This window comes from Elephas maximus, chromosome 22, assembly GCF_024166365.1.
Source record: "Elephas maximus indicus isolate mEleMax1 chromosome 22, mEleMax1 primary haplotype, whole genome shotgun sequence".
NCBI lineage: Eukaryota > Metazoa > Chordata > Mammalia > Proboscidea > Elephantidae > Elephas > Elephas maximus.
The window spans coordinates 53878160-53905109 of NC_064840.1; the positions used below are offsets into that span (position 1 = coordinate 53878160).

At 41.2% G+C, this 26950-nt stretch overlaps 1 long non-coding RNA gene across 2 annotated transcripts in view; it reads right to left on the reverse strand.

Annotated features, from left to right (window-relative positions):
- LOC126065876 (uncharacterized) overlaps window positions 1-26950 on the reverse strand; it is a 63070-nt gene that overhangs the window by 28445 nt on the left and 7675 nt on the right. The window contains exon 2 of one of the 2 annotated variants that reach the window (XR_007514946.1): window positions 6192-6320. The exons of the other annotated variant lie outside the window; for it this stretch is intronic. This is a non-coding gene — a long non-coding RNA (uncharacterized LOC126065876). The remainder of the gene's footprint in view (window positions 1-6191; window positions 6321-26950) is intronic. 2 annotated transcript variants of the gene reach the window in all.

Below are 26950 nucleotides of genomic sequence, written 5' to 3' on the forward strand. Positions count from 1 at the left end.
GAAGAGACATCACTAGGCATGACTCTCCTACAGGCTTCTCTTCTGCACCTGCCTTTATTTACAGATTACTCTTGTTCCCATGTTTTCCCTACAGATACTGGGCACATCCCTGTCTCTGTGCATTACTCATGCTAATCCCTCCCTCTGAAATGCTTTCCTCCTACCTGTCTATCAATCCAAAACCCAAAGATCAGGGTACAGCTGATGACCTCACTTACCCTGTGAAGCCTTCCCTGAATATCTCTTTCCAAATACTATCTCTCTATTTTGCATTCCTATTATTAGTACAGTACAGTCTTTAAGAAGACAGAATTTATAGTTAGCAAAATCTGTCTTTGAGTTCCAATTGGGGTATTCCTAGCTGTTTGACCTTGGTCAAGTTAGTTAGTGTTTCTAAGCTCATTTTCTCATCTTTACAACATTGGCATAATAATAATATCTCCAAGTGAGGTAATGAGCAGGATTCATGTCCAAAGTCTCTTCTATCTGATTCCATGCTGAGAATTGGATAGAATATACAATTATATATATATATATATATATATATATATATATATATATATATATATATATATATATATATATATATATCAATCTCCATGCTGAGAACATAGAATATGCTTAGTAAATCCTTGGAGATTGACCAAGAACAGAGGTTCCAGTATCTAAATGTGAGGGACTTTTGGAGAAACTAACTTCGGAGGTGGGAGGAATTGGATAGTAGAAAAATGTAGGCAATGCAAGATGAGAATTGTTATCTCATTGTTATGAAGAAATCCTGGAGCCGTACACCTGTAAGAAGTTGAATTGTAAAATGTTGTGTGATAAATGGAATACTGTGCATCGATAAAGAACAGTGATGAATCTGTGAAACATTTCATAACATGGAGGAACCTGGAAGGCATTATGCTGAGTGAAATTAGTCAGATGCAAAAGGACAAATATCGTGTAAGACCACTATTATAAGATCTTGAGAAATAGTTTAAACTGAGAAGAACACATTCTTTCGTGGTTACGAGAGGGGAGAGAGAGGGTGGGAGAGGGTTATTTACTGATTAATTAGTAGATAAGAACTACTTTAGGTGAAGGGAAGGACAATACTCAATACAGGGAAGGTCAGCTCAACTGGACTGGACCAAAAGCAAAGAAGTTTCCTGGATAAACTGAATGCTTGGAAGGTCAGCGGAGCAAGGGCGAGGGTTTGGGGACTATGGCTACAGGGGATATGTAAGTCAATTGGCAAAATAAATTCTACTAAGAAAACATTCTGCATCACACTTTGAAGTGTGGCATCTGGGGTCTTAAATGCTAACAAGTGGTCATCTAAGATGCATCAATTGGTCTCAACCCACCTGGATCAAAGGGGAATGAAGAACACCAAGGTCACAAGATAATTATGAGCCCAAGAAACAGAAAGGGCCACATGAACTTGAGACTTACATTATCCTGAGACCAGAAGAACTAGATGGTGCCCTGCCACAACTAATGACTGCCCTGACAGGGAGCACAACAGGGAACCTCTGAGGGAGCAGGAGAACACTGGGATGCAGACCCCAAATTCTCATAAAAAGACCAGACTTAATGGTCTGACTGAGACTAGAAGAATCCCGGCAGTCATGGTCCCCAAACCTTCTCTTGGCCCAGGACAGGAACCATTCCCAAAGGCAACTCATCAGACATGGAAGGGACTGGACAATGGGTTGGAGAGAGATGCTGATGAGGAGTGAGCTACTTGTATCAGGTGGACACTTGAGACTGTGGTGGCATCTTCTGTCTGGAGGGGAGATGGGAGGGTAGAGAGGGTTAGAAATTGGCAAAACAGTCACAAAAGGAGAGACTGGAAGGAGGGAGCGGGCTGACTCATTAGGGGGAGAGTAAATGGGAGTATGTAGTAAGGTGTATATAAGTTTATGTGTGAGAGACTGACTTGATTTGTAAACTTTCACTTAAAGCACAATAAAAATTATTTAAAAAAAAAGTGTGATAGATATATTTAGAACAATGACAAAAAAAAAAAAAAAAGGAGTAGCTGCTGAGGCTGCTTTTTTGCAACCAAACACTTCATAGAATTTGTTTCTTTGGAGTTTTAGGGTCATGGTTTCATGGTACATCCCAGTTAATTGGTCTAATAACATCTTTAGTTCTTCTGTTCTTGTTCCTAGCTTATCATGTAGTGTCTGGACTCTTAAAAGCTTGTAAGTGGCACAACAACTGGTCTCTAGTCACCTGGAAGCAACAGAAGGAACATCAGGAATAGCAGGAGGAAATGGATATGTGGCTAATTGCCTCCATAAATAACTGTGTCTTTTGCCATGAGACCAGAAGAACTTGATGGTGCCTGGCTACCATTACTGAAAATTTTGATCAAGAATTTTACAGAAGAAGCCTCATCAAAAGGGGGAAAATGCAGAACAGAATTTCAAATTCTCATGGAATCCAGAGTTTCTGGAGCCACGAAGGCTGGATGAACCCCTGAAACTATTGCCAGAGATAATCTTTAAGCCTTAAACCAAAAATATCCCCTGAAGTGTTATTAAATCCAAACGATGGCTTAACTTAACTATTAAAAAAAAAAAGTCTGCCTTGAGTATTATGCTCTTTTAAGAACTATCTATATGGGATTAAATTGACAACAGCAACTTGAAAGGTAGGTAGGAACCTTAGGGGGTATGTATTTATGTTAATGGGGGAGGAACAACTCAGAAAAAGAGGGTGAGAATGGTTGCACAATTGAAGAATATAATCAATGTCACTGAATTGTACAAGAAGAAACTGTTGAATTGTTGTATGTTTTGCTGTGTATATTCTCAACAACAAAAATAAAATAAATACATTAAAAAGAGAAATCCTAGAGTTGTTTTCCTCCATTATTGTTATTGCCAACATCCACCCAAGAGAAAAGAGTGGTCCAGTATTTAAAATATGTTGTCTTGGGACTGGAAAGTCTTACTCAAGGTTAGCCTCTGGCAACCATAAACTGTTGGATTCTTGCTGCTTTTTGGACTCTGAGTTCATCAATGGAAAGAGAAAAAGAAATAATGAGAAATAAATAAATTTCTCTACAGGTAGATAATCACCAAAAGGTGATACAGTTACTTAACAACTGTAACTTATTGAACATCTGTGTGTCACAGGTTTTGTGGAGGAAGTGTGAGAAAGACAGGAAGGCCTTGATCTCTGTCTGGGATTTATTTCTACTGTCTTCATCCAATTAATTTGACAAGCATTTAATGGATGCCTACCATGAATCATTTGCTAGGCTCAAAATGTTCCAGTCACATAACAAATTCTGCCTGACCTCATGGACTTACAGTCTAGAGAGTCTTAACTCTGTAGTTGACTTTGGGCTTCCTCACAATGGAGTCCTGCACATCAAGGAGCAGGCTCTCTGGAGGCTTTCTACCCTGCTCAGGCACATGGCCAGGTGACTTTGCCCCTGACCGACCATCAGAGGCTGGCTCACATCTTCAAAGGAGCTTCCGTAGTCTTAGGCTCTGGACCACATGAGGTCATCTGGTCTGCTGTAGGCTTGCCCCAGGACTTGAGCCTTACCTCCTGCTAACCATTGGTTTGGGTCTCAGAATATGCCCACAGGCTTTGATTGTTGCAGTTAATTGCCCAGTCCAGATTTAATGCTTCAGCTGAGTTATCTGATCCTGACTAGCCTGCAACTTTGCTCTCCTCTCACAGTTTTTGGCATTTAGCTCACTCTTCCCCAGGCATCTAATCTCATTAATTCATGCAGTCAGCACTCATTTGTTGCTTATTATACAGTAGGCATTGGCAGTACAATACAGTGGTTAAATTCACAGGCTCTGGAGTCAGACCAAATGGGTTCAAAGCCTGTCTCTGCCACTAATTGTGTGACCTTGGGCCAAGCTACTTAAATATTCTATGCCTTAGTTTCCTCATCTTATAGGGTCAATAATACTACCTACCTCATAGAGTTGTTGTGAGGATTAACTGAGTCATTAAAGTTGTTAGAACAGCACCAGGGCAGAGTATTTGATAAATATTTACTACCATTAAGTCTAGGTATGCAAAGAAAATTAAGATGCTATTATATAAACAAAAATGTGTAATAAAAGTTTGTAAGTACTATAATAGAAGTCTACATAGGGTTCTGGAAGAAATACAACCAGAATGCTCCTTAGGAGCAAGAATGGGAAGACTTCTGCTTGTTTATTTGGACATGTCATCAGGAAAGATCAATTGCTAGAAAAGAAAATCATATTTGGTAAAGAGTCAGCAAAAATCAGGCAAACTCTCAATGAGATGGATTGACACAATGACCACAGGAGTGGACTCAAACATACCAATGATCATGAAAATGGTGCAGGGCTGGCCATCTTTTTGAGCTGGAGCTGGCTCAACAAAAAGTAATAACAACAACACGTAAAGTATGCTCAGATTACAAAAGAGAAATAAATTATTCCACCTGGAGGAGAGGAGGTGGTGGTATAGTCAGGAAAGGATTCAAGGGAGATGTAACTATGAGCTGACCCTTGAAAGAAAGGAGGTGTTCTCCAGGTGGACAGGGAGGAGGGTGATGGCCAATGGGAGGATACGGTCAGCAGAGGAAGAAGCAAAAGTAAAAGTTACAGGGCACAAAATAGCAAAGCATAGTTGGGGAATTGCAAGCTGGTTGGGATGACTGGAGCTTATGTTTGGTATTGAGAGAGAAGACTGAGGTGGGCATCTGTGGAATTGGAGAAATATCTGGAACACCATACTGGGGCGTTTGAGTTTTTCTTGAAAGTAGCAAAAGACACTGACAGGTTCTAATTACGGCAATACCATCATCATATTTGTGTTTTAGTTCAATCACTCTGGAGTGCCATTTAAGAAGCAGGAAGATGAATTACAAGACTCTTAGAACAGTGCAGGCAAGAGAAACTCGAGGACTGACCTGGGGCAGGGGCTATGCAGATACAACAGATAGAAGGGAGGCAAAGACTGAAAAGGGGGCTAAGGGGAAAGAGTGTACATGGACTATCTGGTTTCTGAGTTGGTTGTCAAAGCGCTTCTAATCACTTAGAAACAGCGGGAGGAATAAGGTTTTAGGGGAGAAAATTGAGTTCTGAACATATTAGATTGGAAATGCCTATTGGATTTCAAAATGGTAATGTTAAGCAAAAAGTCACAGAGAGTCACTCTGGAGCCCCAAAGAGAGGTCAGAGTTAAAGATAATAATTTGGGAGTCAACATCCAATAGGAATAGTTCGAATCATGGAAAGGATGAGATTGCCCAACAAGAGTACAAGAATTGATTTAAATAGTCAAGAATAGAACCTTGGGGAGCCCAGTTGTTAAGAGATTGGACAAAGAAGGTATGAGAAAACATGACCAAGAAAAGTGGTTGTAGAAGTGAAAGGAGCTACAGTACAGAGTGGACTTCAGTAGCCTCTAGAGAGAAAGTCAGTGTCAAGAAGAATGTGGTCAATGGTGTCAAATGTCACATAGATCAATTTAATAGAATAACTGAGAAAGTTGTCCATTGACCTGGCCTGGTCACATTTACAGCTTATAACCCTCAGTGCAGACAACTCCCAAGGATTTCACTTAACTATACTGTGAGTTCGCTGTAGGACTACAGCAGAGTCAATTCTACTGCTTGAAACAAATTTGGGAGCACAGATGTCACAATGCTCCCTGGCCCTTGCCCTTCTTGCCCAAGGAGTACTGACTGCTCTCCTACTCTGAGGTTTTCTCTACTTCCTCTGGAAACTGGCAGAAGAGAGGTAACAAAATCTTGGCTTGGCTTGATGACTGGAGTTACTATTGCATTAAGATAACTTAGGGTATGAAAGAAGTGTGAATATCAAGCCACTAGCTGTTGGTGTTAGACAACAATTGAGGTTAGGTAAGGAAATTCTGTCTTTGAATGTATGGGAAAAGAGCTTTATAAGTGGAAAACTGCTAACCTAGTTTTGTTGTTCTTGTTGACCTTGTCGATGTTGACTGACTCAAGGCAGTCTGTACCACAACGACCCAGGGCATCCAAGAAAGCCCAGGTCTTTTGCTTCTTGGGCCCTTGTCCAATAATCAGACTTCTTTCCCTCTTTGAAGCCTGGCTGGGCCAAACCAAGATGTTAAATAATATGTCAGTGCTAGAGACCACACTCCCAGAAGACGTAAACAGTGCATGGACTGAAGAAGAGAGAGAGTGAAATACAAGAAAACTTTCTTACCTGTCTGAAATGAGCCCAGCTGCTGAACAAATCCAATACACCAGTCTGTCTTCATACAACATCTTTCTTATTAATAATGTAAGCATGATGGAGGCTGCTATTGATCTTCGATACCTAGACCTTATTTCTCTATGAATAAAAAATGTAATAAGATTTCAGAAATAAGCTAAAGACCACTGCCTGGGTCTAAATGACAGGGATAAATTATAGTACACTGCAAAAGACTGAAAAATGTTAATGGATGGCAGTCCCAGGTTGCCCACAAGCTGGCTTTGAGTAGCTCAAAACTAGAGCTGGTGAGGAGCCAGCAGAGAAGATCACTGATCCCATCCCCTCTGTGGCCTGCAGGACAGCATGAGATCATCACTGTCAAAGACCCTGCAATGAGAATAGCCACACTTCTTTGATTTGGTATACTTCCTTGCTTCCACTTTTATTGATGTGAGGGTGTGTGCGTGGAGGGGGGAGGGGCATTATAGCCTTTCTGTTTTCAGTGGGATTTAAAATTAAGTATAAAATTAAGTATGATACAAAATGGGAAAATTAAACAGTAAAATATTAAAGGGAATGTTGACATAGACATTGTCAAGCACCTAAGATAAGTTATTGACTCTAGCTGGGAATGAGTTTCATTACACCGAAAAATAAAAAAAAAAGCCACTGAAGACTGTTTGTGGTTTTGGCCCTATTTTCACTCTGATTTTCTTAGTAGAGCACTCCCTTTCCTTCACATGCCCCACTGTGGTCCAGTCCACAGAAATGAGGTACACTGCTTGGCTTTGATGTTGGGGAAGGGGCTTTAAAATATACACCACATGCAATGAGGGGTGTCATAAATATAATGAAGACACTAAGCTCTGGTTGAAACCTTTCAGTGCCACCACTGCCTCCACAGGCACAGGTAGGCACAACTTTAATGTATTAAGTGGTCTTTTCCAAAAACCACCTGTTTTCATTGTCCTTTCCTGCCTTCCAGTCCTAATAAAGCAACTGTGTTAGTGTCCAAGGTTCTTTTCAAGTTTGGTAGCCCCTTTGTAGTTTTTTTTTTCCCCCCTCTGAACTAGAGTCTATCACTTTATGTATATGAGGACATTGGTGGTTCAGTTGTAGAATTCTGGCCTCCCAGAGACCTGGGTTAGATTTCCAGCCAGTGCTCTCATACATAGCCACTCTGGTGTCAGTGGAGCTTGGTTTTCCATGATACTCAGTGGGTTTCAGTGGAGCTTCCAGACTAAAATGGACTAGGAAGAGAGGCCTGGTCATCTTCTTCTGAAAATCAGCCAATAAAAACCTATGGATCACAACACTGGCTCCACAATCTATGCTGGGAATGACACAGGACCAGGCAGTTTTTGGTTCCTTTGTGCATGGGGTTAGCATGAGTCAGGGGCCAACTCAGCAGCAGTTAACAACCAGCTTGGTTGACTGTGTGTGTATATGTATTGTATTTGTTTGAATCCTATAATGTTCCAAGAGCAGCTCCTCTTAAATTTGTGCTACTCCCTTTTACTTTGTTAAATTTGTAGATTCCGACTACACTAAATGTACAAATTTTCCCATAACTGTCAAGATTAAATAAGAGTACTCTCAGACAGTTGAAAGTATTTGTGAAACAAACAGCCATGTGAAACTCGTGGTTGAGGCTGCTCTAAGAAGCTCATTGAGGGTATTGTTCATTACCTTATAGCATGTCTGCTCTATGAGGACCCTAGGGAGAAATACCTGGAAAGCTTAAGTATCTGGAATAGTTGTATCTGTCGAACAACTGGTCTATTTCTGTCATAAAATCAGTGCAAATAGCATAATTAATCAGGTTTTTCTTCTCAAATAGTCTGTTTGAAAGCTTAGAATCAGATTTGTGGTTTTGTTATATATAAACAAAAATCAAACCCATTGGTGTCCATTCTAACTTATAGTGATCCTATAGAACAGATTAGAACTGGCCCGTAGGGTTTCCAAAGTTGTAATCTTTATAGAAGTAGACTGCTCCATTTTTCTCTCTCAGAGCAGCTGGAGGGTTCAAACTGCCAACCTTTTGGTTAGTAGCCACTTAACCACTGTGCCACCAGGGCTGCTTAGAAAGATGTTTACCCGTGTTTTATTGACTGTGCAAATGCATTTGACTGTGTGGATCATAACAAATTATGGATAACCTTGAGAAGAATGGGAATTCTAAAACAATTGTGTTCATGAGGAACCCGTACTTATACCAAGAGGCATAAGTACTGCGTGGTTTAAAGTCAAGGAAGGTGTGTGTCAGGGTTGTATCCTTTCAGCATATTTATATAATCTGTATGCTGAGCAAATAATCCGAGATACTCGACTATTTGAAGAAGAATGCAGCATTAGGATTGGTGGAAGACTCATTAACAACCTGCAAAGTGCAGATGACACAACCTTGCTTGCTGAAAGTGAAGAGGATTTGAAGCACTTACAAATGAAGATCAAAGACTACAGCCTGCACTATATGTTACAGCTCAATATAAAGAAAACAAAAATCCTCACAACTGGGCCAATAAACAACATCATGATAAACAGGGAAAAGATTGAGGTAGTCAAGGCTTTCATTTTACTTGGACCCATAATCAATGCCCATGGCAGCAGCAGTCAAGAGATCAAAGAACGTATTGCATTGGGCAAATCTGCTGCAAAAGACCCCTTTAAAGTGTTAAAAAGTAAAGATGTCACTTTGAGGACTAAGGTGCACCTGATCCAAGCCATGGTATTTTCAATCACCTCATATGCATGCGAAAGCTGGACAATGATAAGGAAAACTGAAGAAGAATTGATGCGTTTGAATTATGGGGTTGAAGAAGAATATTGAAGGTACCGTGGACTGCCAGAAAAATGAACAAACAAATCTGTCTTTGAAGAAGTACAGCAGAATGCTCCTTAGAATCAAGGATGGCAAGACTTCTTTTCATTTACTTTGGACATGTTATGAGGAGGAACCAGTCCCTGGAGAAGGGCATCATGCTTAGTAAAGTAGAGGGTCAGTGAAAGAGGAGGACCCTTAATGAGTTGGATTGCCACAGTGGCTGCAACAGTGGGCTCAAACATAGCAATGATTGTGAGGATGGCACGGGACTGGGCAGTGTTACATTCTGTTGTACATAGGGTCACTATGAGCTGGAACCTATTCTTTTTGCCATCTAACGACAACAAGATATAGAAATAAAGATAAATATATATACCTATATTCTACAAGACACGTATGTTCTGAATAATTTATATATGGCATATACATATATATATATATATATATATATACACACGTGTGTGTGTATACACACACACACACGGTGCAGATCACTGTGCTGGGTTCTTGGAAGAAAAGACAAAGGGATAAAGAGGCAAGTAAGAAAGCAAGCAAAGAAGAAAGAAAAAGAAATAGAAAGAAAATAAACGATGACATAGCCCCTGCCCTCAAGGAACTTGAGGAGTGATGGCCCCAAGCTCCGTGGACAGCTTCAGTGCACATTGATTTCTCCCCTCTCTGAACTCTAACGGTACTTAGAGTCAATAACACCCAATTTAGCACTTGATGATATATTGCCTGCTGTTGTCTTCCTATTGTTTTATGTGGGTAAATGTCGCCTTTTGGGCAAGGATCTTGTGTTAACTTCTCCTGTCTTCTCACAGTGACTAGTGCACTTGCTTAGTTGATAGATTGATGGAGAAGCCATCCTTAGCAGGAGGATGGTCCAGGCCCCTTCTAATATACAGCCTGGTGCAGCTGACCCCCTTGGACCTGCCTGGTAACAGTAGCATTTACTGCTTGATTTACCCCTGCTGCATGTTAGCATCTTTGAGGAAATGAACTCTTGCACATAGTTCCATGTGACAGGGTTGTGTCTAAACATGTTACTGTGAGGGGAATTAAAATTGTTTAATGGTAATTAATTCTTGCATTCAACAAAGATTTACTGAGTGCTTATTCTGTGCCAGCCACTGTTTTATGTTCTTGTAATATATCGGTAAACAAAACAAAGATCTCTGTCCTAATGGTGTTTACATTCAAGCAGGGTAGAAGGGAGAGGGGAGAGAAAAGGAGAAGGCAGACATTAGACACTAAATATAATAATATGTAAATTATATAGCCTGTTAAATGGAAGTAAGTGCTATAGAAAAACAAAAAGGTAGACATGAATAAGTGGAATTGAAAGTGCTACATGAGGGTATGGTGATGCAATTTTAAATATGGTGGTCAGGGAGGACATCAGTGAGAAGGGATATTTAAGCAAAGACTGAAAGAAACTGAGGGAGTTAGAAATGCCCATGTCTGGATGTAGAGTGCTTTAAGCAGAGGGAACAGCCATTGCAAAGGTCTCAAAGCAGAAATGTACTTGGAGCACTCATGGAGCATCAAGAAGGCCAATGTGATTAGAACAGAGTGAAGCAGGGGAATGAGAGATAAGATAAGAGAAGTGACAGGGATATGGACCACAGGTGGTTCTGTTCAACATTATGATACTTTGGGTTTACTTTTAGTAGGATGGGAAGTCACTGGAAGAAATTGAGTAGGAGAGTGACATGATCTAATTGGCTTTTTAAGACATTCATCTTGTTGCTCTGTTGAGAGTAGACAGAAAGAGGTCAAAGGATGGTGGAAGTTAGGAGACTAGTTAGGAGGCTACGGTGAGAGGAAATTGTAAGAGGAGATGGTTAATCAGACCAGGGGCAGTAGCCATAAAAGTGGCCTTATCCTAGAAATATTTTTTTTAAAGTCGTAATGTACTTGACCAATTCTGGTTGAGTATTAGTCAACATTCAACCATTTCAGGAGGTAGCTTATGATCCAGAACAGATGGTACTAAAGCAAGATGTCCAAGCTGCACTGGGTATTGGCAAAAAACAAGGCTCTAGGAATTGACCAAATACAAATTGAGATGTTTCAACAAAAGGATGCAGCCCTGGAAGCCCTCACTCATCTATGCCTAGAAACTTGGAAATCAGCCAACTGGTCAAATGACTAGAAGAGATCCCTATTTGTATCTATTCCAAAGAAAGGTGATTCAACAGAATGCAGAAATTATCAAACAATATCGTTAATATCACATATAAGTAAAATTTTGCTGAAGGTCATTCAAAAGTGGTTGCAGCAGCAGTGCATCGACAGGAAACTGCCAGAAATTCAAGCCAAATTCAGAAGAGGACATGGAACCAGGGGTTTCATTGCTGATGTCAGGTGGATCCTGGTTGAAAGCAGAATATATCAGAAAAATGTTTACCTGTGTTTTATTGACTTTGCAGAGGCATTGACTGTGTGGACCATAACACATTACGGATAACATTGCAAAGACTGAGAATTACAGAAGACTTAATTGTGCTCATGAGGAACCTGAGCTTACAGCAAGAGGCAGTTGTTTGAACAGAACAAGGGGATAGTGTGTGGTTTAAAGTCAGGAAAAGTGTGCACCCGGGTTGTATCCTTTCACCATACTTATTCAATCTGTACACTGAGCAAATAATCCGAGAAGCTGAACTATATGAAAAAGAGCACAGCATCGGAATTGGAGGAAGACTCATTAATAACCTGCAATATGCACATGACACAACCTTGCTTGCTGAAAGTGAAGAGGACTTGAAACACTTACTGATGAAGGTCAAAAACCACAGCCTTCAGCATGTATTATACTGCAACACAAAAAAACAAAAATCCTCACAACTGGACCAATAAACAACATAATGATAATGAAAAAACTCAGTGCCGTCGAGTCAATTCTGACTCATAGCAACCCTATAGGACAGAGCAGAACTGCCCCATAGAGTTTTCAAGGAGTGCCTGGTGGATTCAAACTGGTGACCCTTTGGTTAGCAGCTGTAGCACTTAACCACTATGCCACCAGGGTTTAACATAATGATAAATGGAGAAAAAATTGAAGTTGTAAAGGATTTCATTTTACTTGGATCGACAATCAATGCCTATGAAACAGCAGTCAAGAAATCAACACGTTGCATTAGGCAAATCTGCTGCGAAAGACCTCTTTAAAATGTTAAAAAGCAAAGTTGTCACTTTGAGGACTAAGGTTCACGTGAACCAAGTCAGGGTGTTTTCAGGCCCCTCATATGCATGTGAAAGATGGACAGTGAAAAAGGAAGGCCAAAGAAGAATTGACACCTTTAAATTGTGGTGTGGGTGAAGAATATTGAATATACCATGCACTGCCAAAGGAATGAATAAATCTGTGTTGGAAGAAGTACAGCAAGAATGTTCCCTAGAAGCAAGAACGATGAGACTACATCTCACATATTTTGGACATGTTATCAGGAGGGACCAGCCCCTGGAGAAAGACATCATGTTTGGTAAAGTAGAGGGTCAGCAGAAAAAAAGAAAGACCCTCAAGGAGATGGATTGACACAGTGGCTGCAACAATTGGCTCAAGCATAAAAATAATTGTGAGGAAGATGGCGGACTAGGCAGACGCTACCTCGGATCCCTCTTACAACAAAGACACGGAAAAACAAGTGAATCGATCACATACATAACAATCTACGAACCCCGAACAACAAACACAGATTTAGAGACAGAGAACGAACTAATACGGGGAAGCAGTGATTGTTTTCAGAGCCTGGAGCCAGCATACCAGTCAGGTACGGCACAAGCACAGAGAGCTGCGCCACCCCCCTGAACTAACACCGGGAGGGGGCCCAGCCGGTTCGCGCGGGTGGCGTGGAGACGCAGCCGGTGGGAGAAGTCCCCGGGAGGCAGTGACTGGTCTTGGAGCGGGGAGAGCAGCATCCCAGCCGGGGAACCGTCCCGCCGGGATTTGGACTGGACGCAGGTATGGCATAAACACGGAGAGCTGCTCCACCCCCCTGAACTAACCCCGGGAGGGGGCCCAACTGGTTCGCTCGGGCGGCGTGGGACACAGCCAGTAGAAGAAGTCCCCGGGAGGCAGCGACTGGTATTGGAGCGGGAGAGCAGGGTCCCAGCTGGGACACTCGGTCACAGCACAAGCACGGGGAGCTGCTCCACTGACCTGAACTAACCCCGGGAGGCAGCGACTGATTTTGGAGTCGAGAGTGCACCGTCCCAGCGGGGGAGCCTTGACCCTGGGCGTGGGGCTGGAAGCAGAAGATCTGACCGTGACTCCAGCGGGCCAGACCCCCCGGGGACAATTTCCACACAGCCAGCATACATAGGCGACGTGCCCCGCGGGAATCTCAGATATAATAGTCGTTCCAAGCAAGACAAGCAACTCTGGCTATACTCTGAGGTGCTACTCTCCTATCTCTCTGTTCCCTCCGCCACCCTCCCCAGGCAGCTTCATTAACATCCGAATAGCCTAAGCCAGAGGGAGAACTCTGATAGGGATCTGACTGCATTTTTTTTAGCGGATTTTCTGGAAAAACTAGTTTCCCAGTGATGGCTCGGAGACAGCAATCCATATCAAACCACTTAAAGAAGCAGACCATGACAGCTTCTCCAACCCCCCAAACAAAAGAATCAAAATCTTTCCCAAATGAAGATACAATCCTGGAATTATCAGATACAGAATGTAAAAAACTAATTTACAGAATGCTTCAAGACATCACAAATGAAATAAGGCAAACTGCAGAAAAAGCCAAGGAACACACTGATAAAACTGTTGAAGAACTCAAAAAGATTATTCAAGAACATAGTGGAAAAATTAATAAGTTGCAAGAATCCATAGAGAGACAGCATGTAGAAATCCAAAAGATTAACAATAAAATTACAGAATTAGACAACGCAATAGGAAGTCAGAGGAGCAGACTCGAGCAATTAGAATGCAGACTGGGACATCTGGAGGACCAGGGAATCAACATCAACATAGCTGAAAAAAAATCAGATAAAAGAATCAAAAAAAAATGAAGAAACCCTAAGAATCATGTGGGACTCTATCAAGAAGGATAACCTGCGGGTGATTGGAGTCCCAGAACAGGGAGGGGGGACAGAAAACACAGAGAAAATAGTTGAAGAACTCCTGATACAAAACTTCCCTGACATCATGAAAGACGAAAGGATATCTATCCAAGATGCTCATCGAACCCCATTTAAGATTGATCCAAAAAGAAAAACACCAAGACATATTATCATCAAACTCGCCAAAACCAAAGATAAACAGAAAATTTTAAAAGCAGCCAGGGAGAAAAGAAAGGTTTCCTTCAAGGGAGAACCAATAAGAATAAGTTCAGACTACTCAGCAGAAACCATGCAGGCAAGAAGGGAATGGGACGACATATACAGAACACTGAAGGAGAAAAACTGCCAGCCAAGGATCATATATCCAGCAAAACTCTCTCTGAAATATGAAGGTGAAATTAAGATATTTACAGATAAACACAAGTTTAGAGAATTTGCAAAAACCAAACCAAAGCTACAAGAAATACTAAAGGATATTGTTTGGTCAGAAAACCAATAATATCAGATATCAGCACAACACACGGACACAAAACAGAACGTCCTGATATCAACTCAAATAGGGAAATCACAAAAACAAACAAACTAAGATTAATTAAAACAAAAATACACATAACAGGGAATCATGGAAGTCAATAGGAAAAAGATCACAATAATCAAAAAGAGGGACTAAATACAGGAGGCATTGAACTGCCATATGTAGAGTGATACAAGGCGATATAGAACAATACAAGTTAGGTTTTTACTTAGAAAAATAGGGGTGAATAATAAGGTAACCACAAAAAGGTATAACAACTCTATAACTCAAGATAAAACCAAGAAAAACGTAACGACTCAGCTAACATAAAGTCAAACACTATGAAAATGAGGATCTCACAATTTACTAAGAAAAACGTCTCAGCACAAAAAAGTATGTGGAAAAATGAAATCGTCAACAACACACATAAAAAGGCATCAAAATGACAGCACTAAAAACTTATTTATCTATAATTACGCTGAATGTAAATGGACTAAATGCACCAATAAAGAGACAGAGAGTCACAGACTGGATAAAGAAACACGATCCATCTATATGCTGCCTACAAGAGACACACCTTAGACTTAGAGACACAAACAAACTAAAACTCAAAGGATGGAAAAAAATATATCAAGCAAACAATAAGCAAAAAAGAAGAGGAGTAGCAATATTAATTTCTGACAAAATAGACTTTAGACTTAAATCCACCACAAAGGATAAAGAAGGACACTATATAATGATAAAAGGGACAATTGATCAGGAAGACATAACCATATTAAATATTTATGCACCCAATGACAGGGCTGCAAGATACATAAATCAAATTTTAACAGAATTGAAAAGTGAGATAGATACCTCCACAATTATAGTAGGAGACTTCAACACACCACTTTCGGAGAAGGACAGGACATCCAGTAAGAAGCTCAATAGAGACACGGAAGATCTACTTACAACAATCAACCAACTTGACCTCATTGACTTATACAGAACTCTCCACCCAACTGCTGCAAAATATACTTTTTTTTCTAGCGCACATGGAACATTCTCTAGAATAGACCACATATTAGGTCATAAAACAAACCTTTGCAGAGTCCAAAACATCGAAATTTTACAAAGCATCTTCTCAGACCACAAGGCAATAAAACTAGAAATCAATAACAGAAAAACTAGGGAAAAGAAATCAAATACTTGGAAAATGAACAATACCCTCCTGAAAAAAGACTGGGTTATAGAAGACATCAAGGAGGGAATAAGGAAATTCATAGAAAGCAACGAGAATGAGAATACTTCCTATCAAAACCTCTGGGACACAGCAAAAGCAGTGCTCAGAGGCCAATTTATATCGATAAATGCACACATACAAAAAGAAGAAAGAGCCAAAATCAGAGAACTGTCCCTACAACTTGAACAAATAGAAATTGAGCAACAAAAGAATCCATCAGGCACCAGAAGAAAACAAATAATAAAAATTAGAGCTGAACTAAATGAATTAGAGAACAGAAAAACAATCGAAAGAATTAACAAAGCCAAAAGCTGGTTCTTTGAAAAAATTAACAAAATTGATAAACCATTGGCTAGACTGACTAAAGAAATACAGGAAAGGAAACAAATAACCCATATAAGAAACGAGAAGGACCACATCACAACAGAACCAAATGAAATGAAAAAAATCATTTCAGATTATTATGAAAAATTGTACTCTAACAAATTTGAAAACCTAGAAGAAATGGATGGATTCCTGGAAAAACACTACCTACCTAAACTAACACATTCAGAAGTAGAACAACTAAATAGACCCATAACAAAAAAAGAGATTGAAACGGTAATCAAAAAACTCCCAACAAAAAAAAGCCCTGGGCTGGACGGCTTCACTGCAGAGTTCTACCAAACTTTCAGAGAAGAGTTAACACCACTACTACTAAAGGTATTCCAAAGCATAGAAAATGACGGAATACTACCCAACTCATTCTATGAAGCCACCATCTCCCTGATACCAAAACCAGGTAAAGACATTACAAAAAAAGAAAATTATAGACCTATATCCCTCATGAACATTGATGCAAAAATCCTCAACAAAATTCTAGCCAGTAGAATCCAACAACACATCAAAAAAATAATCCACCATGATCAAGTGGGATTTATACCAGGTATGCAAGGCTGGTTTAATATCAGAAAAACCATTAATGTAATCCATCACATAAATAAAACAAAAGACAAAAACCACATGATCTTATCAATTGATGCAGAAAAGGCATTTGACAAAGCCCAACACCCATTTATGATAAAAACTCTTACCAAAATAGGAATTGAAGGAAAATTCCTCAACATAATAAAGGGCATCTATGCAAAGCCAACAGCCAATATCACTCTAAATGGAGAGAACCTGAAAGCATTTCCCTTGAGAACGGGAACCAGACAAGGATGCCCTTTATCACCGCTCTTATTCAACATCGTGCTGGAAGTCCTAGCCAGGGCAATTAGGCTAGACAAAGAAATAAAAGGTATCCAGATTGGCAAGGAGGAAGTAAAGTTATCACTATTTGCAGATGACATGATTATATACACAGAAAACCCTAAGGAATCCTCCAGAAAACTACTGAAACTAATAGAAGAGTTTGGCAGAGTCTCAGGTTATAAAATAAACATACAAAAATCACTTGGATTCCTCTACATCAACAAAAAGAACACTGAAGAGGAAATAACCAAATCAATACCATTCACAGTAGCCCCCAAGAAGATAAAATACTTAGGAATAAATCTTACCAAGGATGTAAAAGACCTATAAAAGAAAACTACAAAGCTCTACTACAAGAAATTCAAAAGGACATACTTAAGTGGAAAAACATACCTTGCTCATGGATAGGAAGACTTAACATAGTAAAAATGTCTATTCTACCAAAAGCCATCTATACATACAATGCACTTCCAATCCAAATTCCAATGTCATTTTTTAATGTGTTGGAGAAACAAATCACCAACTTCATATGGAAGGGGAAGAAGCCTCGGATAAGTAAAGTATTACTGAAAAAGAAGAAGAAAGTGGGAGGTCTCACTCTACCTGATTTCAGAACCTATTATACAGCCACAGTAGTCAAAACAGCCTGGTACTGGTACAACAACAGGCACATAGACCAATGGAACAGAATTGAGAACCCAGATATAGATCCATCCACGTATGAGCAGCTGATATTTGATGAAGGACCAGAGTCAGTTAATTGGGGAAAGATAGTCTTTTTAACAAATTGTGCTGGCATAACTGGATATCCATTTGCAAAAAAATGAAACAGGACCCATACCTCACACCATGCACAAAAACTAACTCCAAGTGGATCAAAGACCTAAACATAAAGACTAAAACGATAAAGATCATGGAAGAAAAAATAGGGACAACCCTAGGAGCCCTAATACAAGGCATAAACAGAATACAAAACATTACCAAAAATGATGAAGAGAAACCCGATAACTGGGAGCTCCTAAAAATCGAACACCTATGCTCATCTAAAGACTTCACCAAAAGAGTAAAAAGACCACCTACAGACTGGGAAAGAATTTTCAGCTATGACATCTCCGACCAGCACCTGATCTCTAAAATCTACATGATTCTGTCAAAACTCAACCACAAAAAGGCAAACAACCCAATCAAAAAGTGGGCAAAGGATATGAACACACATTTCACTAAAGAAGATATTCAGGCAGCCAACAGATACATGAGAAAATGCTCTCGATCATTAGCCATTAGAGAAATGCAAATTAAAACTACCATGAGATTCCATCTCACACCAACAAGGCTGGCATTAATCCAAAAAACACAAAATAATAAATGTTGGAGAGGCTGCGGAGAGATTGGAACTCTTATACACTGCTGGTGGGAATGTAAAATGGTACAACCACTTTGGAAATCTATCTGGCGTTATCTTAAACAGTTAGAAATAGAACTACCATACAACCCAGAAATCCCACTCCTCGGAATATACCCTAGAGATACAAGAGCCTTCACACAAACAGATATATGCACACCCATGTTTATTGCAGCTCTGTTTACAATAGCAAAAAGCTGGAAGCAACCAAGGTGTCCATCAACAGATGAATGGGTAAATAAATTGTGGTATAGTCACACAATGGAATACTACGCATCGATAAAGAACAGTGACGAATCTGTGAAACATTTCATAACATGGAGGAACCTGGAAGGCATTATGCTGAGTGAAATTAGTCAGAGGCAAAAGGACAAATATTGTACAAGACCACTATTATAAGATCTTGAGAAATAGTAAATCTGAGAAGAACACATACTTTTGTGGTTACAAGGTGGGGAGGGAGGGAGGGTGGGAGAGGGTTTTTTATTGATTAATCAGTAGATAAGAACTGCTTTAGGTGAAGGGAAAGACAACACTCAATACATGGAAGGTCAGCTCAATCGGACTGGACCAAAAGCAAAGAAGTTTCCGGGATAAAATGAATGCTGCAAAGGTCAGCGGAGCAGGGGCGGGGGTCTGGGGAACATGGTTTGCGGGGACTTCTAAGTCAATTGGCAAAATAATTCTATTATGAAATCATTCTGCATCCCACTTTGAAATGTGGCGTCTGGGGTCTTAAATGCTAACAAGCGGCCATCTAAGATGCATCAATTGGTCTCAACCCACCTGGATCAAAGGAAAATGAAGAACACCAAGGCCACACGACAACTAAGAGCCCAAGAGACAGAAAGGGCCACATGAACCAGAGACCTACATCACCCTGAGACCAGAAGAACTAGTTGGTGCCCAGCCACAATCGATGACTGCCCTGACAGGGAGCACAGCAGAGGACCCCTGAGGGAGCAGGAGATCAGTGGGATGCAGACCCCAAATTCTCATAAAAAGACCAGACTTAATGGTCTGACTGAGACTAGAGGAATCCCAGCAGCCATGGTCCCCAGACCTTCTGTTGGCACAGGACAGGAACCATCCCCGAAGACAACTCATCAGACATGAAAGGGACTGGTCAGCGGGTGGGAGAGAGATGCTGATGAAGAGTGAGCTAATTATATCAGGTGGACACTTGAGATTGTGTTGGCAACTCTTGTCTGGAGGGGGGATGCGAGGATAGAGAGAGAGGGAAGCTGGCAAAATTCTCAGGAAAGGAGAGACTGAAAGGGCTGACTCAAGAGGGGGAGAGCAAGTGGGAGTACGGAGTAAGATGTATGTAAACTTATATGTGACAGACTGATTGGATTTGTAAACGTTCACTTGAAGCTTAATAAAAGTTAATAAAAAAAATAATAATAATAATTGTGAGGATGGCACAGGACCAGGCAGTGTTTCATTCTGTTGTACATAGGGGTCGCTATGTGCCTGAACTGACTTGATGGCACCTACCAACTTTTACCATCCTTTTAGTTAGTAGCTGTAGCTTTTAATCACTATGCCACCAGGGTTTCTGTATCATGAATAGGTAGAAGTAAATAGAAAGTATCAGCAAAGGAGTCTGAAAGAGTGTAGCCAGTAAGGCAGAAGAAAAATCAGGAGAGAGTGGTGTCCCGAAAACCAAGCAACGAAAATGTATAAACATGGAGGGTGTTATCAACTGGTTCAGGTCCTACTGAAGGGTCAATTAAAATGAGGACAGAGAATTGATTAGCAATGCAGAGGTCACTGGTGACCTTGATAAGAGTAGTTCCAGTGAACTGGTGTGGCCAAAGGATTGATTGGAGTGAGTTTAGAAGAGAATGGTAAAAGGGGAATTGAAGGCAGTGAATATAGATAACACTTTCAAGGGTTTTTCTGCAAAGGGGAACAAAGAAATAGGTTAGTAGCTGGCAGGAAAGGGAAAATCAAAAGAGGTTTTTTTTTTTTTTATAATGAGAGAAATAGCAATATTTTTGTATGCTGATGGCACTGGTTCAGTAGAAAATGAAAAATCAATGATGCAAGAGAGGGTGGGGCAGAATTGCTGAAGCAGTGCTCTTAAACATGTAAGAGGGGAATGGAAGCTAGTGCACAAGTGCACAGACTGGCTTTAATGGGGCTCAGATCTGTAGTAACATATAGGAAGACAGAGCATGTGGATACAGATGCTGCTGGTGAATAGAATGCTGTGCTATAATAACAACCACTTTTCACTGCACATGTAGAATGTACTAAATGGTTTATATAAGGGATTCAGAACAATCCTGATGAGGAGGTATCTTAGTCATCTACTGCTGCTATAACACAAATACCACAAGTGTATGTTTTTAACAAAGAGAATTTTGTTCTCTTGCAGTCTACTAGGCTACACGTCCAAATTCAAGGCATCAGCTCCAGGGGAATGCTTTCTCTCTCTGTCGGCTCTGGAGGAAGGTCCTTGTCATATCTTCCCCTGGTCAAGGAGCTTCTCAGGTGCAGGAACCCTGGGTCAAAGGATGTGCTCTGCTCTCGGTGCCACTTTCTTGGTGGTATGAGGTCTCCCTCTCTGTTTGCTTCCCTTTCCTTTTATCTCTTGTAAGATAAAAGGTGGTGCAGGGCACACTCCAGGGCAACTCCCTTTACATTGGATCAGGGATGTGACCCTAGTAAAACCAAAAAGCCAAACCCACTGCCATCAAGTTGATTCCAACTCATAGCAACCCTATAAGGGTGTTACAATTCTGCCCTAGTCCTCTTCAACATAGAATTACAACCACAAAATGGAGGACAACCACACAACACTGGGAATCATGGCCTAACCAAGTTGACACATATTTTTGGGGACACAATTCAATCCATGACAGGAGGTTATCATCGTCTGTATTTTACAGATGAGGAAACTGAGGCTCAGGGACTGGAATGACTTGCCCCAGGTCGCACAATGACTAGTAATTGGTAAAAGTGGTAATGCCAGGATCCAAGCCCACATCTTCCTGACTTCAGATCCCACAGTCAGAGCCACTACTCTTCTGGTGTCTCTATGGGAGGTGGGTCTGTGGTCACTTGGGCTAGGGCCTCAGAAAGAATCACTGGAGTCTCTTCAAAAGGCCCTCAGACTCTGGCAGAAGCCACAAGTGAAATGAGAGTCAGAAGGGCTGGAGTCAGTACAGTTTGTCACCTCTGCACTGTTTCTCTCTAGATGATGGATTCCAAGTCACTGCAACAGGGAGATCCAAGAGAAAATCCTCCACCCAAGAGGTCATTAGCATTTAATACTCCCCTCCAAGAAAAGAAATAGGAACTTGTGTGGAACCAACTAGGTAGGCCAGAGAAGGAGATAGGAGAAGTGCAGGGAGGCCTAGCAAAGAACTTCCAATGTACTAAACCTTGAGCCTTGTGCATGCCATACCTCAGTACAGGTTCACAGAATTGGGTAGAATCTATTCTATCCTTTTTTATCACCTCCTCTGAAGGTAGTTGGCTTTCCTATAGAACATTAGAGTCAGAAGATGCCTGAGATTGGAGACCACCTAGCCCAATCTACTGCCCAGTGAGAGATGCTGTCACTAATGACTCTGCCCCACTCTTCCTGGACACCTCTATTGGTAGAGACCTCACTGGCTATTGTACAGTTGGTTCCATTATTAGCAGCCACAGTTGTTAGAGTTTTGCCTAAAATGTTTGTGAGACCTTTTTCCTTCTATCTCCCACCCACTGGCTGCAGTGATGTCATTTCTCCTGCTGTGGAAGTCAGGGCTCTGAATGTGTGTTCCCTGCAAGATGATTCATCCTAAGTAGCTTTAATGGGGGCAAAGAAGAGAAGAGCATTTTTTTCTATAAGCTTATAACCTCTTGTGCTAGTGATAAGAACAGGTCAAGTCAAGGGCCTCTGCTTTACAAAGTGCTGGGGGAGTGATGAATTTTTGACCTTCCAGTGTGGCAGAAAAAAACTAGATTTGATGCAAGATCTGACTCCACTCCAGTGCTCTGTAATTTGGACACTTTGATTTCCTTCCTCCATAGGGGTCTACTCTGCCATGATTCTCCTGATAATTCTTTTCTGGAAGAAGTGGGCCAAATATTCCCTCCTGCCTCCATCCCACCCCACCAGATCTCCCCAATTTATCTTGTGCAGTCCTTGTTTGTAATGACCCATCCCTGGGGGAGACTTAATTTTATCACTTATCAAAGCAAACACATAGTTTGAGAGAGAAGCTGTCAACTCTGAAATGCCAACTTTCTCACAGAAAGAAGGAAATCTGTGAAGTGCTGGGGGCAATGGCAGTGAATAGCTTGGACATGTGAGTTGTCCCATTTCTGCCTTGTCACAGAGTGGAGAAGGGAAAACCATTTTATAAAGTCCCCCAGAAGTGGGCTAGGTGTCCCCTAGAAAATACTTTGCTGCATTGAGGTGACAGGTAGCACATTTTCTCCTCCTATTCTTCTCTGGAATCCCTGAACTACCTCAATCCACCATAATTTTTTCTCCCTAAGGACAGCTCTATGAATAAGCCATGAATTAACAGGGCATTCTGTTCAAGGCCTGTTCAGCGCAGGGGACAGAGGAGTGGGAGGTGAGTAAAATTCATGTGTTCTGCCTGGCTGCCTGCCCTCCTGCCTGCTCTCACAGCCCCACCCCAGAATCTGCAGCAGAGAGGCAAAAGCTGACAGAGAGAGGACCTGGGAAACTAGCAGGTAGCTAGGCTGCCGGGAGCTAAAGGATGGCCAACCTGATTCCAGAAAGTGGAGGGGAGGGTCAGATGAGCCGGGCGTGGAGATGTGGAAAGAGCATTCTCATCCTTCTGCTGTCCCTGTGAAAAGACCAAAGTACTTATCCATCACCCTTGATCCTACCATACAAAGTAAGGCGCTTGCTATTTCCTTGGTGCTCTCCTGCTAGATGATTAGTTACAAGGAAGAAAACAAAACACTTTATAAACACCTACTATATCTCAGGCATCATGCTACACAAATGCACAAATGCTAACACATTTAATCCTCAACTCGATTAAAAGGGATCCCTGGATGGTGCAAAAAGCTTGTGCTAGGCTGTTAACCAAAAAAGACTGGCGGTTTGAACCCAGCCAACATCCAGGGGAAAGAGGACTGGCAATCTACTTCAGTAAAGATTACACCCCAGGAAACCCTATGGTTCTACTCTGCAACACTTGGCATCACCATGAGTTGGAATTTACTCGAAGGCAAAGGTTTGTGTGTATGTGTGTGTGTGTGTTATTAAGTCTTATAGGTAAGGAAACCAAGACCCAGAAATGTTGAATAACTTAGCACAAGGCTCAGTTTGGTTGATTTGTGATTTATTACACAATATTCTATATTAAACCGTGAAGAGTTTTCCCCGGGTACATCAAATCCATTATGATAAGCTTTAGGGGATTGTTTTGATTTTTCTGTGGATTTTGATTGTACCTCACATTCGTTGAGGTAAGTGGGCCTTGAATTATTTTATGATTAACAGGGAGTTGGAATGTATAATTGGTTTTGGGAATTACAGGATTTTTTTTTTCTTTTTTCTGTAGAGTTAGTGCTACCTTTTGGAAGGTACATGGAGAAGATGCCAATAAATGCTGGGCTGAGAGATAAAGTGGACCTACGTTTTGCTTAAAATTCAATTGACGGGAATATATTAAGTACCCATTGTGGTGCAGGCCTCTTGTTAGATATTATGGGAGACAAAAGTGAAGACATCACCCCCAGCTTTAAGCAATTTACAATTGCTTGAAAAGACACAGAATATAGTTGCACAGCTACACATAAAAATGCAGAAAATTGATAATAAAGACTATATATAAAAAAATATAATATATAATATAGGCTCACGTGAGCAGAGAGACAATAAGAGCTGCCAAAAACCAACCAAACCAAACCCATTGCTCCTGAGTCAATTCTGACTCGTAGTGACTGTATAGGACAGAGTAGAACTGCTCCACAGGGTTTCCAAGGAATGCCTGGTGGATTCGAACTGCCAACCTTTTGGTTAGCAGCCATAGGTCTTAACCACTGTGCCACCAGGATTTTCATAAGACCTACAGGAAGTCAGAAATCAGAGGAATGAGAGACAGGGCATCTGCAGTATTCAGGAAGCATTCAGTGCAGGAGGGAAAGAGTGGGCTTGAAAGAGTATAGTATTTATCTAGGGAGAAATGAAGAAGACCTTCTAAATGGGAGGAGGAAACTATTTCGGCATACATGGCAAGAGTGTTGGAGGGGCAGGTTGACAGGAAGGCCATTTTGATTGGAAGCACATAGGAAACCACTGAAGAGTTAAGACAGGTTGAGTAGGCCGTGAGTGCTAACCTAGAGTGTGAATCTTAGTCCAGTGGTCATAGAGAACCATAGTAGATTTTTGAGCAGAGAATAAAAGGAATTTTCAGAAACTGCATCTAGGAGTGGCTTGCAGAGGAACTGGTGGAGCAAATTCATGGTCAAGGAGTGAGGTCATGAGCACCCAACCAAGGTGAAGGTAGAAAAGCAAGGGAAGGGCTTGAGAGAGGGGGGCAATTCAGGAGACAGTGGACTAGTGACTGAGTGTCTATGAAGGGCGAGAGGGTGGGATATCAAGGATGGGCCCATAGTTTAAGCCCAGATACAATCAAGCTATTATCTTCATTTTGAAAGAGGCTCCATGTAAAGGACTTTTCTGTTTGGGAAGAGGCAGTGGCTGAGGGATTCAAAAGCCTTTGGCTGAAGTCTTGTTTCAACACTAGTTTTAACCAAGTTACTCCTCCAATCCAGGCTTCTATATATGTGAAGCAAAGATGACGGACAAGATGTGCTTTGAGGTTTCTTCCAGGACCTTCGTATAAGACTCTGTATGAAGAAGGGCTGGGGAATGTTCATCTTTTCGCTCTCTCCTTGCCCTCTTGGTAGCACACATATCACTCCAAAAGGTCAGGGGCTCCAGTGGCACCACTTCCACATCCAAGAGCCTCTGTGTACCATTTTGCACCCACCATGGGTCTGCTGAGCATTTATGCTTGTAGATATTGAAGGTAACTAATATTCCCAGGATGAGACTGAGCCGGGGTGTGCCAAGCCTCATTAGCTGTGTGGTTGGGTCACGGTGCCCGCCCGTGGGGATGTTAAATGGCAGTATTGTCAGAATGAGACAATGTAACTGTCTCACTGCATTAACAAGCCATCAATCCCTACAGCCACACCACATGACTCCCTCTCGCCCCAGCGACGGGCTCCTTGGCGAGATGGTATATGCAGGCTGCCACTGGCTGCGCAGGAAGTGTGATAATATGTGCTGTTTCAGGCTTCAGCTCATCAAAGGAAAAGGAATGGCCTCAACTGATGAATGCTGAGACTTTATGCTTCACTCCATGACAGAATCTGGCACTTCCCATGTCATGAGCATAAATACACAAACAACAAAAGCGATTCCAGGTGGAACCTAATTTCTGCAACCCTAAGCAGCTGCTTTTGTCATCGGATGGGATGGAGTGACTGCAGGGAAGCAACAGGCAGGCACATCTCAAACTCAGGTGGAGGTGCTTGGCACGTATCTCCTTGATAAGATTTCAAGGCAACAGTAAATATCTGGCCTGTTCAAACATAAAGCCTGTACTGTTCCGAAGTGCAGCCTCAAATTCCCACTGTCACATGCATATTGCTCTGAGAAATTATGTTTTTGCTTGCCAGGTGACAAGTGACCACTTCTCATTTTCCTCTGGGAAGGGTAGCACATTATGTCATTTCAATTGTCATATATACATATATATGTATATGGAATGCTGGTGGCACAGTGGTTAAGAGCTCACCTGCTAACCAAAAGGTCAGCAGTTTGAATCTACTAGTCGCTCCTTAATTCTACTTAATATCCACACCATCCTTGTATATGTGATCATTTTAATATTAAAATAATCCTAAGAAATATCAATAGTATCCTCAATTTATAAAAAGAAACCTAAAGACGAAATTTGTTAAACACCATACCTTATTTCCTCAAATCTTAAAGTACTATTTGTTTTCACATGTTTAAGATTTACAAATCAAATCTTACAATTATCGTATATATTACATATAATATAGTTTATCTTCTATCTTTAAAAAAAAAGGAGCTGCTATTAAATAGATAACCACATAGAATTGAGGAAATATGAGGAAACCAGTCAACTGGCAATGCCTATAGGGTAGGTGTTGATGGAATGAAGCAAAGAAAGGTTCAGAGTTTAGCATGTGTAAGAGGAGGCATCACTGGACTGAGGATCAAAATGGGTGACCCTAGTCACTCAAGCAGTTTGAGGGCTCCAGTCCTCTTGAAAGGAGCATTGGCAGCACAATGTTAAAGGCTTGGCCGCTAACTGAAAAGTTGGTGGTTCGAACTAGCTAACCATTCTGCAGGAGAAAAGGTCTAGTGATTTACTCCCATGAAGATTACATCCTAGGAAACCATATGACATGGCAGTTGTACCTGTCCTGTAGGGTCACTATAAGTCAGAATCAACTCAACAGTACGGAACAACAA